This window comes from Citrus sinensis, chromosome 3 (genome assembly GCF_022201045.2).
Source record: "Citrus sinensis cultivar Valencia sweet orange chromosome 3, DVS_A1.0, whole genome shotgun sequence".
Lineage (NCBI taxonomy): Eukaryota > Viridiplantae > Streptophyta > Magnoliopsida > Sapindales > Rutaceae > Citrus > Citrus sinensis.
In genome coordinates, this window is record NC_068558.1 from 14,902,995 (window position 1) to 14,919,420 (window position 16,426).

Here is a 16,426-nt window from a genome sequence, read left to right on the forward strand (position 1 = left end):
ATTTAATTAACCTTGTAATAACTGTCAGACTTATTAAATCTCATAGGCAATGATTTTACTGTAATCTTAATCTTGAGTTAATTATGATTTCATGATTGTAATTGTTATTCCATTTGAGTTACCAATGGGCATGACACATACTTGTAGTCTAGATTACCCAGTATCTTGGTGGGAGCATTTATGAGTATTGGAGTTATAGATTAACAATATAGAATTTGTACAACACATCTCTTGATGGGTTTTCGGCACTTGATCATAGAATTCTCTGGCCAGAGTGTGTCAACATATTTAGTATGTTGAAAATGATCATTAGAGAAAACCAGTAAAGATCAAGGAATAAGATGTTATTAAATTGATTGGACAGTTGAGATATCAATTTAATTAACGATGTGGTACAAAGGATTGTGCAGTAAAGAAATCAATGTGGCTTGGGACGAATTATTATTCGAGCATACAATTATGGAAGTCAGTTCCAATCTTTTAGTGGAGTAGATTTGGAATTAAATAATTGGGCTAGTTTAATTACAGGCCTAATTATTGTAGCCACTATTGTATGTTCCCAAATGATCCCCGGGTTAGCTCATTTAATTGATTGCACCACTACTAGACTAATAAGTAAGATAACTAGCTATTTGGGTCAAAAGTCTAAATATATCATTTAGTGGGAGGCTCCATTTAATTAGCTTTTGTGTAAGGGGCCTTACGTTATTTTACAAGGTGGGTCCCCTATAAAAAAAGTAAATAACGTGAGTTTTGTTTTTTTTGATTTTTGGAGCTTAGGGTTTTCACTAAAGGGTGATATAAAAGGCTTATTTTTCTCTAAAGAAAATATAGAAGTCACTTTATACAGATCAGAGAAAAAGATTTTTCTCTCTATTGTTGAGAGAAAAATTTTCTCGTGCTAGTTGCTTTGGTAGTAATAAAGGCGCCCACACGTCAAGTGCAGATCGAACTTGAGTCATAACCTGGAAGATCATTGGTGACAGTTCGTGATCTAACAAGCGTGGTGGTGACGGATCGTGATCTAACAGGAGTGATGGTGGCGGATCGTGATCTAGGAGCCTAAATCACTTCAACGGAAAAAGTCCAATCGGATTTTCAAAGTACGATTTCTAGATTACAAATTCTTATATATTATATGAGAGCAATTTTCAAAAGGTTTTATAAAAAAATTAAAAACCTAAATTTTCCCCAACAATATTTGGGGTTTGTGTAGTACTCCGGGTTATTTCTTGTAAAACTTGGAGTTTCAAACATTGAAACTTGGGGTTTCTTCATTACCCCCAGTTTTTTTTTTGGTTGGGGGGGGGGGGGGGTGGTGTACATATTCGGGGTTTGCGTACTCCGAGTTATTTCTTATAAAAATTGGAGATTTGTACATTGAAGCTTAGGATTTTTTCGTTAACTTCGGTGTTTTTCTCGTACATATTCGGGGTTTGTGTACTTCGGATTTTTTCTTGTAAGACTTTAGAGATTTGTACATTCAAACTGGGAGTCTGAAATTTATAGTGGGAACAGCATCGTTATTTTTGGGCTTTGTATGTTTACTCCCGTGTTTGATCTTGTTCTCGTTGATATTGGGGTTGATGCTATTCTTATAAAACTTGGGACTTCACTCGTCATTGTCGAAACAATAACGTTGTAACCGGAGGTTTGATATGAGCTTTCATAAAACCTTCTACAGAAAGTAAATGAAAACAAAATAGTTGATATGATTCTCATGTGGTGGGACGATGGTCCGATGGGATGGACCGTAGCTAAACCCAGTGACAATATGAAGAAATTTTGCAAATACAAAGAGTACAGTGGTCTCTTACTGCTCCAATAGGGTTTCTATATAAATTTAGTAAACAATATGATTGAATCTGATGTTTAAAAAGAACATAATGTTTGCATAATATATAAATATTTTTCAAGAATGCATAATAAATAATTAGACCAACCCAACAAAGAATGTTAGAAATCAAGGTGCCTGTGGATTTCAATTCTTCCCTACCTCTTCAGAATTTAAACTCAGTGACCCCCTAGCAGCGATTTCAGTTCCCGTTACCATAAAATAGAATCACTGTAACTTGGAAGACGATCAGGTAAGGCAAACATCAAATCCAGCCGCATATTTTTTAACCACCAGAGGCCAATGGGAGCTGGGCGGTAACAGGCTCAGGATCTGTCGTGCACATTGTTTCTTCATGTTCCTCTCAACAAATGTCTAAGCAGGTGGAAAAAAAAAAAAAGGCTTAGGCGAATTATATCATACTTGTCCAAGAAAGTTAAGTTTTGTTCAGGAATTTGTTCGAACAGTATGCATGCACTCAACAAGTCAAAGTTGAAAAACCTTCAACGCACTTCGTAGTTTCTAACAACAAATTGTCCGAACAGATCCGTCCATCAATTTGCAAATTGACTCACTTGAATATCTATCCTTGTTGGACAACAATTTGAGCGGAGCCATTCCACCATAGACTTTAGCACTCGGCTGATTATTCTGCAGTTGAAGAACAATAACGTTAAAGATCGCATCCTGGATACTTTTGTAAACAGAAGTTGTTTAACGAGTCTTGATCTCAATAGCAATAAGTAGGAGGGCAATTACGAAAATCTTTAGCTATTTGTACTGAGCTGGAAAAGGGATCAGGAGTTCAATTTATAGGTGATACTACTACGACGATTCTGTGACGGTGGCAATGAAAAGGAGAGATGTTCTAATGTACAAGATCTTGATCATATATAGAGCTATGGACATTTCCAGCAATCACTTCCACGGAGAGATTCCAAACATACTTAGGGTGTGTTTAGAATTAAGATTAGACAGCTGTAGCTTAAAAATTACATTATTAAAATGTTTTGTAAACGCTAACAGCTGTAAGTTGGAAAATATGTTAATACGATTTTTTACTTGTAAAATAAAAAATCTATTATATCTTTAATAATTTAATAATTTTGTCAAAATTATTATTTAAAATTTATATTTATTACATATTACTAATTTTTGTTTCATAGATATGATTTTTTTTTTCTACAGCAGCTATATCTTAAAAATTACAGTACTTCAATCTCAAACAAGACCTTAATTAGAAACTTTAAATCAATCGAAGTGTTCAATCGTTAAAAAAAAAAATCCTCCAATCCTTAATTCAATTATCTCATTCAGATATATGTATGTATAAGTTAAGCTAATATGGACCTTCACAATTGCAATGTGCAAAAGTCTCCAAACTATGAGCATTGCCCTCCTTGTACATATTGTTGGGAAAATATGCTCTTTAAAAGTATATGTGTTTATTTAATTGTAACAAACAATTTTGCTTATTAATAAAATAAATGAGGTATTTTATTCAAATATCTTAATTGCATTAATATTTGTATTAAAGTCCATTTAATCATATTATATGTATTTATGTGATCACCATGTGGATTCACAGAAGACATAAATACAAGTTATCTTATGATTAAATAAATTTAGTTTGCAGTTGATAAATAAAGTTGGGCACTTTATTTAGGCATAGACTGTAATAAATTCCTTAAATGATTTGTCTTAATCATGTATGAATTTATTGATGTAGTACGACTACATTGACAGGATCACATATGAGATTTAATAGGCGTTGATTTTACTGTCAGACTTATTAAATCTCATAGGCGTTGATTTTACTGTAATCTTAATCTTGAGTTAATTATGAGTTCATGATTGTAATTGTTATTCCATTTGAGTTACCAATGGGCACGGCACATCCTTATGGTCAAGATTACCCGGTATCTTGGTGAGAGCAATTATGAGTATTGGAGTTATAGATTAACAATATAGAATTTGTACAACACATCTCTTGATGGGTTTTCGGCACTTGATCATAGAATTCTCTGGCCAGAGTGTGTCAACATATTTAGTATGTTGAAAATGATCATTAGAGAAAACCTGTAAGGATAAAGTAATAAGATGTTATTAAATTGATTGGACTGTTGAGATATCAGTTAATTAACGATGTGGTATAAAGGATTGTGCAGTAAAGAAATCAATGTGGCTTGTGATGAATTATTATTCGAGCATACAATTATGGAAGTCAGTTCCAATCTTTTAGTAGAGTAGATTTGGAATTAAATAATTCGGCTAGTTTAATTACAGGCCTAATTATTGTAGCCATTATTGTATGTTCCCAAATGATCCCCGGGATAGCTCATTTAACTGATTGCACCACTACTGGAATAATAAGTAAGCTAACTAGCTATTTAGGTCAAAAGCCTAAATATATCATTTAGTGGGAGGCTCTATTTAATTAGCTTTTGTGTAAGGAGCCTTATGTTATTTTACAAGGTGGGTCCCCTATTGAAAAAGCAAATAACGTGGGTTTTATTTTTTTGATTATTTGGAGCCTAGGGTTTTCACTAAAGGATGATATAAAAGGCTTATTTTTCTCTAAAGAAAAGTGAGCAGCCACTTTATACAAATCAGAGAATAAGATTTTTCTCTCTATTGTTGAGAGAAAAATTTTCTCGTGCTAGTTGCTTTGGTAGTGATAAAGGCGCCCACACGTCAAGTGCAGATCGAACCTGAGTCATAACCTGGAAGATCATTGGTGACAGTTCGTGATCTAACAAGCGTGGTGGTGACGGATCGTGATCGAAAAGGAGTGGTGGTGGCGGATCGTGATCTAGGAGCCTAAATCACTTCAACGGAAAACGTCAACTCGGATTTTCAAGGCACGATTTCTAGAATACAAATTCTTATATATTATATGAGAGCGATCTTCAAAAGGTTTTAAAAAAAAAATTTAAAAACCTAATTTTTCCCCAACAATTGGTATCAGAACCTCCTCATATTAATATATAAGAATTTCGTATGAAATTAATCTTGAAATTTATGTATTAGAGTGGCACAATTTATTCAGATATATATTATTTGTTTAATATATGAATAATGTATGTTTTGGTTTGTCTTAATTCATGGTTAGATTCTCTGCTGTAGTTTTCGTTTGGATCTGTAACAAGAGGGGTGGTTTTTTATCACCATGTTTGCCTCTTGATTTATTTTACTGTTATAGAATTTTTGTAAGCCAAAATTGACCTAGGAAATTTGTAAATTAATCACGGATAACAGATCGGAGCGACGGACGCTGGAAATTTTGACAGCGGCAATCAGCAGCAAGCAGCGCACGGCCAGCAGCACATGCTGCCAGTAAGCACGCGCTGCAAGCCAGCAGCCAGCACCGCACCCTGTGCATGCAGCAGCTAACGCACGCTCGCGTGCAACAGCAAGCACACGCAGCAGGCAGCGCGAGCAGGAGTTTTCTGTGTAGCGCGAGGGAGGTGTTTGGTACGTTTCCGGTATGACGGCGACAGCAAACTCGGCGTCAGAGATTGCTGGAAATTGTGAACAGTGGTTGCCCTTTGTGGTGATGGCGGCTGGGGAGAGAAAAAGATGGATTTAGGGTTTTAATGGTTTTTATCATTACAATCCCTATAGTTCCATAGATTTTCTCTTTGGGCTGATAAGTTTTAATTTTTTGCATTTAAGTTCAAAAACGTTTTTGGGCTTAAAGAATCCTAGTTTTAGGCCCAATTGAAATTTGGGCTTAATGGATTAAAATGCATAGATAAAATTGAACACATTAAATTTATTTTTGGTCCAAAAGTTTTATTTTAATAAAAAATTTTAATTATTTATTTATTTCCTTCCAAAAATTAAAATTGGACCAATTATAAATTTAAAAGCTCAATTTTCCCTAGTCCATTAACAAAAACAAGATTATGGAAGATGGACATTGACAAGAAGCCCAATGAAGATTAGGCTTAGGGTTAATGTATTTTTCATTATTAGGAAAGCCATGAATTAAGATTATTTAATTATTTTTCTATATGTTATGTTTTGGATGATAACATGTCATATAGAATAGGTAGTGCCACTCTATGCATAATGATACATGTCATTCATTAATTATGAATTTCATTATATTGTTTGAAATTTGCCTATGCTTAATAATATTGGATATCATCTAGATAATATTATAGGAAGCATGCAATTAACAATATGTATGTTTTAAAAAGGAAAAATCAATTTTAAAATATTGAGTGGGAGAGGGAAAATTCAAGATAATTTTTCCCACGGGATCCATTGTTAGTTCAATAATAAAATTATATATATACCTCGACTTCATGATACGGTGATGCTCCCTACGGAGGGTATATATATTAGATATTTTATTTGATGAACTTCTTCAACGATAAAATTGAAATATTTTTCAATTGATTGTTCGCCCCAACGGTGATTATTGATATGAAAAATACGTAGATTGAAACAATAGTTATGCACTCAACTAAAATTTGTTATTAACCTTCCCAACGAAGCTCTGTTAAGAAATTTAGGCTCAAAAGGATAACAATAATTATTTATCATGTCTCTACATGAAAGTAAATAATCTAATCGATAATTGGGTCTAGTAAGTGTAGACATGACTTCCCCAACGGATAGCTTGTCAAAGCAGTACTAGATTATCGTTACAATAAATTAAAATGCATTTATGATTTTTTGCATTTTTGTCATTTATTGTGAATTTTGTTTCAAAATATTTATGCATGTGTATTTTGTTTTTTCAGAAAATGTCTTTCATCAACCCATTATTAATTATCCTTGCTAAAAATGAACTCACTGGTGAAAATTATTTAGATTGGAAACGCAATCTATTTAATATTCTCACTGCTAAAGGAAGCAAATATGTGTTCACCCAGCCTTGCCCTCCTGAACCATCGTTATACGATTATAGAAATCAGAGGGAGCCTTATGAGAAATGGTGCGAAGCTAACAAAATGGCTAAGCGCTATATATTGGCTTCGATTTCTGTGGAACTGCATAAGAAACATCGGAGCATGAAAACAGCCACTGAAATCGTGGCTAGTCTTCATCAGATGTTTGGGCAAAATACCCATTTTGCCAGAGAAGCAGCATTAAAACGTATTACGGATACTAAGATGGAAGAGGGCACAAAAGTTCGTGATCATGTCCTCAAAATGATGGACTATTTGAATGAGGTAGAGATTCATGGTGTTCAAATCAATGATAAATCAAAGATTAACATGGTGATTGAATCTTTACCTGATACATTCAAAGAGTTTAAGGTCAGCTATATCTTAAACAATAAAGATATGACCTTAATTGAATTAATGCACGAACTACATGCTATAGAAGAATTTTATCATAGCAGAAAACTTCCTGAAAAAGGATTCTCTTCAAGGCTTAAGTCGAAAGACAAGAATGAGCAAGCAAGAGTTGGGATCGGCAAACTGTCCATTAAAAGAAGTGGCAAGCCAAAAGGCAAGTGTTACAAATGTGGACAGAAGGGTCACTGGAAGAAAGATTGTCCTAAGATTATTAAAATCAGGTATAGGAAATCTTTAAGCTTCCTAATTAGTTCAGATTTCTATTGATTCATACAATAATGAATTATGAGATAACTAATCTTATTTGTAATTCATTTATTTGGTTTTCAGGAAACCAAGAGATTAAGTGAAGAAAGCTTCAAACAGCAGTTGAAGACATGCTAGTTTATATCAATTGAAAGACTAGATCAATTTTACAAGACTTTAGTTTTGATATTTGTCTTTATTTTTCCAAATATTAGAGGAATTTAATTTCGGTGGCTTGTTTTAATAAACAGGAGTACACTGTTATTTTTGGATCCTCTGTTTATTACTTATTTTGGTTATTTATAAACACAATTTATATCATAGAAGTACATTGATCTATTCAAAGTAAGATATAATGATAAAAAGTATATGCATTTATCTAAGAAAAGAAATGTTTCTTCTAACCAAAAATCATCTCTGATATTTATGCTTAAGTCATATATACTATAATAAGATTTTAAGAAAATGATTAATGATAGACTTGTTGGCCTATTAAGATTGATCATTGTAACTCTATAAATCTTATTTAGAAAAGTAATATGACAAGAATACTCCTTTTGAGCTAAAAGCATAACATTGTATTTAATGTTTTAGCACAGACAAATGTATACGGACTAATCAGTTTACATGTTATAAGAGGTTATGAGTATTCTATCAATCTTGTTGATGAATATTCATTTTAATTTATGTTTGTCTAAATGCGTCATGATTCCATTGCTTTTGAAATTCAAAAGAGTACATGGATAAGACAGAAGCAATTAGACAGGAACATAAAAGAACTTCGATATGATCAAAACAAAGAATGTCTCTATGGAGAACTCGAAGCACTATTTGGTTGTCAATGAACACTATATTACAATAGTGTAATTAAATGGAGAAACAAGATTCTTTTGGATAAGACAAGATATATACTAAGTGGTTTATCATTTACCTTTTTGATTCCAGATACTAGTATTTAAAACTACAAAGTGTATTGAACTTAGTTTCATCTATCTCGGTGTCTACTACTCCAAGAAATTATGAAAAAGTCACAAACATAGTTTGAGACACATTCGTATTTGCAGTTTACTAGTATTTCTACTAGAATTAGAGATAGAGAAGATGGATTCGTGTTCAGAAGCTTGCATGTTTTAGGTATCTTAAAGGAATAAGGGAAAGTCTGAATTATAGGCCTCAAGATAGGAACGTATTTATAGAAATATTCTTTACTTTCTTTGAGGAAAACTATATAATGACTTATAACCTAAGAGTAAGGTAAAACTAGAGAAATAAAAGAGATCAGGTTGATGCTCAGCTTTCAACACCTGTTATAGAACAAGAACAACAACAACAACCAGCTGATCAGCACAGGATTATCCTTGAACAACCATCACTTTTAGAACCTCGTCGTAGTGGGAGGGTAACTAGGTTACCTGCGAGATACATGCTTTTGGGAGAAACCTATATGGCTATCTCAGATGAACATGTACAAGATCCCACCTGTTACAACGAAGCTATAATAGATAGAGATGTTGAATTTTGAAAAAAGGCCATGAATCAAGAAATGGAATCTATGTATTCCAATAAAGTCTGGGAACTTGTAGAGGCACCAAATGGGGTAAAACCTATAGGGTGCAAGTGGATCTACAAGAGAAAAAGAGGAGTAGACGGAAGGGTGAAAACATTTAAAGCAAGATTAGTAGCCGAAGGGTTTACTCAGAAAGAAGGAATCAATTATAAGGAAACCTTTTCTCCGGTTGCTATGCTTAAATCCATCAAGATTCTGCTCTCCATTGCTGCAGTGCTAGATTATGAAATTTGGCAAATGGATTTCAAGACTACCTTTCTTAATGGGCATCTTGAAGAAAACATCTACATGCAGCAACTAGATGGATTTATACAAAAAGGCCAAGAACACATGGTATCTAAGTTGCAGAGATCCATTTATGGATTGAAACAAGCATCCCGATCATGGAACATTAGATTTGATCAAGCGATTAAATCGTTTGGATTTATTCAGAACATTGATGAACCATGTGTATACAAGAAAATTCAAGAAAAATCTGTAGCCTTCCTAATTTTTTATGTAAATGATATTCTCCTAATTGGAAACGATATAGGAGTATTGACTACAATAAAGAGTTGGTTAGCAAAATAATTTGATATGAAAGACCTGGGAGAGGTAAGTTATATTCTTAGTATCAAGTTACTACGAGACCGGAAGAATAAAACTTTAGCCTTGTCTCAAGCGGTCTATATCGATAAGATATTGGCTAGATTTAGCATGGAAAATTCCAAGACTGATTTATTACCATTCAGACATGGAATTACATTCTCTAAGGATTAATCACCTAAAACATCTGAAGAGATACAGAGAATGAGACGAGTTCCCCATGCAGAAGCTGTGGGAAGTCTCATGTATGCCATGCTTTGCACTAGGCCAGACATCTGTTTTGTGGTAGGGATGGTTAGTAGATATCAATCTAATCCTAGACCTGAACACTGGACTACGGTCAAGCATATAATGAAGTATCTGAAAAGAACTAAAAATTATATGCTTGTGTATTCTGGTCATGAACTCATTCCAGTGGGTTATACTGATTCTGACTTTATGTCAGATAAGGATTCCAGAAAATCAACTTCTGGCTATGTGTTTTCATTGGGAAGTGGAGCTATTAGTTGGATGAGTGTGAAACAATCTTGTATCACACACTCAACAACTAAAGTTGAATATGTGGCTTCATCTGAAGCTGCAAAAGAAGCTATATGGCTCCGCAAGTTCCTATGAAATCTTGAGGTGGTACCTGTTGTAACTGCACCCCTTAAACTATTTTGTGATAATGGTGGTGCGGTAGTTCAATCTAAGGAACCAAGGAACCATAAGAAACAAAACATATTGAAAGGAAGTATCATCTTATAAGGGAATAGTGTAGAAAGGTTATATGACAGTACCCCAAATGGCATTAGATGCTAAATGGCAGATCTTATTACAATGGCCATTAGTAGGAAGCCTTTATAAACTGCACTTAGAGCCCTAGAGCATGTGCAATACGCCAGATATGCTTTGAGAGCTAATGGGAGATTGTTGGGAAAATATGCTCTTTAAAAGCATATGTGTTTATTTAATTGTAATAAACAATTTTGCTTATTAATAAAATAAATGAGGTATTTTATTCAAATATCTTAATTGCATTAATATTTGTATTAAAGTCCATTTAATCATATTATATGTATTTATGTGATCACTATGTGGATTCACAGAATACATAAATACAAGTTATCTTATGATTAAATAAATTTAGTTTGCAGTTGATAAATAAAGTTGGGCACTTTATTTAGGCATAGACTGTAATAAATTCATTGAATGATTTGTCTTAATCATGTATGAATTTATTGATGTAGTACAACTACATTGAACAGGATCACATATGAGATTTAATTAACTTTGTAATAACTGTCAGACTTATTAAATCTCATAGGCGTTGATTTTACTGTAATCTTAATCTTGAGTTAATTATGATTTCATGATTGTAATTGTTATTCCATTTGAGTTACCAATGGGCACGACACATCCTTGTGGTTAAGATTACCCAGTATCTTGGTGGGAGCAATTATGAGTATTGGAGTTATGGATTAACAATATAGAATTTGTACAGCACATCTCTTGATGGGTTTTCAGCACTTGATCATAGAATTCTCTGGTCAGAGTGTGTCAACATATTTAGTATGTTGAAAATGATCATTAAAGAAAACCAGTAAGGATCAAGGAATAAGATGTTATTAAATTGATTGGACAGTTGAGATATCAATTTAATTAACGATGTGGTACAAAGGATTGTGCAGTAAAGAAATCAATGTGGCTTGGGACGAATTATTATTCGAGCATACAATTATGGAAGTCAGTTCCAATCTTTTAGTGGAGTAAATTTGGAATTAAATAATTGGGCTGGTTTAATTACAGGCCTAATTATTGTAGCCACTATTGTATGTTCCCAAATGATCCCCGGGTTAGCTCATTTAATTGATTGCACCACTACTGGACTAACAAGTAAGATAACTAGCTATTTGGGTCAAAAGCCTAAATATATCATTTAGTGGGAGGCTCTATTTAATTAGCTTTTGTGTAAGGGGCCTTATTTTATTTTACAAGGTGGGTCCCCTATAGAAAAAGCAAATAACGTGGGTTTTGTTTTTTTTTTTTTATTTGGAGCCTAAGGTTTTCACTAAAGGGTGATATAAAAGGCTTATTTTTCTCTAAAGAAAAGTGAGCAGCCACTTTATACAGATCAGAGTATAAGATTTTTCTCTCTATTGTTGAGAGAAAAATTTTCTCGTGCTAGTTGCTTTGGTAGTGATAAAGGCGCCCACACGTCAAGTGCAGATCGAACCTGAGTCATAACCTGGAAGATCATTGGTGACAGTTCGTGATCTAACAAGCGTGGTGGTGACGGATCGTGATCTAAAAGGAGTGGTGGTGGCGGATCGTGATCTAGGAGCCTAAATCACTTCAGCGGAAAAAGCCAACTCGGATTTTCAAGGTACGATTTCTAGAATACAAATTCTTATATATTATATGAGAGCGATCTTCAAAGGATTTAAAAAAAAAATTTAAAAACCTGATTTTTCCCCAACACATATGCGCTAGGATTGAATGACATCCCTTCAATTTTAATTTAGTGAGTAAAACAATTTACAAAATTTTAACATAACAGACCATCAGGTAAAATTTAATCGGCCCCATTAGAGATCCAAATGAAATAGAGAAGCAGAGGCGTAAGAAGGAGAAATCAATAAGGAGACTGATTTGAATTTCTTGGAGTACAGATTTTTTGAACGATTATTTTTCGTGTAAATTGCTTTATGACTTTCTTGCAGGTTAATTGATGAGTGAGTATTTTCGCGAATACTCAATTTGTTTTATTTGAGAATGCTATATTCGGAAAAAAGAAAAAAAATGTTAAATTCAAACAAGTTTTCTCGCTTGAAGGTTTTTTATATCAATTTTTTTTTAGTAATATTTTAGACATTGTTGGAATTTATTTTTACGACAAATAGAGACAACAAAAGAGAAAAACAGTCAGCATGCGAGTATGTGACGGTGTTATATTAATAGATAATAATTTAATCCTTCCGTCCGATTCTCCACTACTTATTATTATTTTGTTTTTGGTTTCAGTAACTTCCATCTGTTGGATTTCAGTCAACAAATCCTAAAAACTGATATTGGCCGGCTGAAAGGATGCAGAAAATTGGCCGGCTGAAAGGATACAGAAAATTTAACTCATGTGCGGCCATTATTTCTCGTATATACTGACTGATTATACTATTTCAAAATTCAATTTATTAGCTAAAAATTCCACATGCTCGTACTTAAAAACATATATTTACTTTAACATTAATTGATGGGTACACTTTATTGATTTTTTTTTCTTTTTTGTGCTTTGCATGCTTGCTTAATTCACACCGTTTGGACGATCATGCATTTCATGGATTTTTTTTTCTTTTTTTTTTTTGGGTCCGTTAATTGCATATCATAATTTGATGGAGATTCCAAGTCTAACAACCAACCCTTGATGGAGATTCCAAGTCTAACAAGCTACTTCTAATAATGACAATATATATGTTGTTCTCCACTTATTTGTTTTGGTGTTTTCATTGTGAAAAACAGAATAGATAATTAAATCCTTTTTCTTTCATTATATTTTGGTTCTTACAAGAACATTTGTGAGAGTTTTATCTCTCCTTTTTATGGGAGTTTATTGACAAACTTTATTTATACTGATACTCATCTTGAGTTGACAAATGCAATGTAAAAATTTATTTTTATTAGCAAGATTAGTTGTAAAGGAATATATATATACATGTATTTGGGGAAAAAAATTCACCTTCAAAGTTTGCTTAAATAATCACATAAATCCTTTGCTTTTATAAATGGTCATACAGGCTATTTTTTAACAATTATACCCTTTGATTATAACAACCCAAAAAATGACTTCAAATAACATTCTATAATAAGCACATATCTAATATTAAAATATATAATCTAACATCTAAAAAAATATAAATTTTATAAATTATTTGAATAATAAAATTTTCTTAATTTATTAATCTATCAAATATGCTGTAATATTTTATTAATCTATTTTAAGATTAACAATATTAAAATAATTGTATCTTGAAAATCAAAATAACAGTAGAAAATCTATATTTTATATTTTATATTTATAATATTTATATATTTTTTTAAATTATGTCTACATTAGCATAAATTTTAAAGTTAATTTTTGGAATAATGTATTTAAGTATTAATAAAATATGTGATATCGATAATAGCTTAATTAAAATGATTTTTATGATATGTATATGTTATTTCATTAATTATATTTATTTTAATATTTTATTTGCATTTATTATAAAATGTTTGATTACAATCAAAGGGTATAATAGTAAAAAAGGAGTCCATATAACTATTTCTGAGACTAAATGAGTCTATATAACTATTTCAACAAACCTTAAAGGTGTGGATAGTCTTTTCCCTACTTTTTTTTTAACAGCTTTATTCTTTAGCATTATCACGTCCAATGGCCTAAGCTACAGTCCATTCGGACGGATTGTGCATCCCTATGTCTCCTTCTTTAGATTTCATGAACGGTTTTGATTAATTTGACTTTTGTTACCGGTATTACAAAGTACCCATTAGATTTTAAATGTTTACGATCTAATGGTTGACATTCATCCACATAATCTCTTCAATAATCTCTTTGAAGAGATTATGCAAATATCCACAACCCATGTACAAATCTCATCCACATACTGCTTCCATAATATATAAGTATTTTTCAAGAATGCATAAAATATAATTAGACCAACCCAACAAAGACCGTTGGAAGTCAAGTTGCCTGTGGATTTCAATTCTTCGCTAACACTTCAGAATTTAAACTCGAGTGATCCCCTAGCGGCGATTTCAGTTACCATAAAATAGAATCGCTGTAAATAGGAAGACAATCAGGTGAGTAAGGCAAACATCAAATCCAGCCGCACATTTTTTACCACCAGAAGCTGATGAGAGCTGGGGAGTAACAGGCTCAGGATCTTCGTGCACATTGTTTCATCATTTTCCTCCCAACAAATGTCTAAGCAAGTGAAAAATAAAAAATGGCTAAGTTAGGTTTTGTTCAGGAATTTGTTCAAACAATGTGCATGCACTCAACAAGTCATTACAAAGTACACAAAATCGGATCAAATCGATTTATATGAAAGAAAACTCTAACGATTCAAAAGTTATGAACACAGGTTATGAACACTCTTGTGTGTTCAACTATGGGTATTATCAATCTTCAAAGTCTCTAATATTTGACTTAGAGATAGAGAGTCAAATTGTTTTCAAATCCGGTCGTGCGGTCGTGCAGAGCTGCGACCAGGCGCCAATGCCAAGACTTAAATTTGTATTGGTGGGGACGGACGATTTGGACCAGCAGCTTTCCTGCCCCAAAAATAACTTGAGTGGCACGGTCAAGTGTGAACTGTTATCAAAGTTGAAAAACCTTTAATGCACTTCGTAGTTTCTAACAACAAATTGTCCGGACAGATCCCTCCACCAATTTGCAACTTGACTCACTTGAATATCTATCCTTTTTGGACAACAATTTGAGCGGAACCATTCCACCATGCCTTAGAGACTTCAGCACTCGGCTCATTATTCTGCACTTGAAGAATAAATAACGTTCAGGATTGCATCCCTGATACTTTTGTAAATAGAAGTTCTTTGACGAGTCTTGATCTCAATAGCAATAAGCAAGAAGGGCAATTACCAAAATCTTTGGCTAATTGTACTGAGCTGGAAGTTATCATTGGGAGGAACAACATGATAAGTGGCACATTTCCCTGCTGGTTGGTATCGCTTCCTAAGCTGAAAATTCTGGTTTTGATCAAGTAGATCCCATGTGCAATTCCAAAGTCATATTTCCCTTTCGAGATGTTCCCCACCCCCCCTCCCCGGCGCGGTAAGCTTTCAAGACCTTGGAATCATTGATTTATGACGAACAACCATTCATCATGAACTCACAGGTTTTCTGCCAAGAAAGATATTTGTAGGCATGGAAGCAATGGAGAAATGTGGAGGAAAAGGAATAAGGAGTTCAATATATAGCTGATACTACTACGACGATTCTATGACGGTGGCAATGAAAAGGAGAGATGTTCTAATGTACAAGATCTTGATCATATTTAGAGCTATGGACTTTTCCAGCAATCATTTCCACGGAGAGATTCCTAACATGCTTAATTAGGAATTTTAAATCAGTCAAAGTGTTCAATCTTTAAATAGAAGTCCTCCAATCCTTAATTCAATTATCTCATTCAGTTAAATGTATGTATAAGTTAAGCTAATATGGACCTTCACAATTGTAATGTGACGGTGCGCTATTAATAGATAATACTTATTATTATTTTGTTTTTTATTACAGTAACTTCCATCCGTTGGATTTCAGTCAACAAATCCTAAAAAATGATATTGGCCGGCCGAAAGGACCCAGAAAATTGGCCGGCTGAAAGGATACAGAAAATTTAACTCATGTGCGGCCAATATTTCTCGTATATACTCACTGATTATACTATATCAAAATTAAATTTATTAGCTAAAAATTCCACATTCTCGTATTTACAAACATCTATTTACTTCATCATTAATTGATGGGTACCGTTTATTGATTTCTTTTTTCTTTTTTGTCCATTGCATGCTCGCTTAATTCACACCATTTGGACGATCGTACATTTCATGGAATTTTTTTTTTTTGGTCCATTAATTGCATTTCATAATTTGATGCATTTCAGATATATTAATCATTGACCAAATTGGAACATGCCTGGAAATGAAATACAAAAGTCAAAAGATTTCGTCCACGAAATGCCAATATATAAGAACGCCTCTGTATTAACATTTATCATCTGCCTCTTAACAATTTGACATTAATTGTCAAGTTTCTGAGTATTGATTCTTAGAAATGATGACGGAGAGGTTCGTATGGCATTATAATCAAGTCTCCTGTGCCCT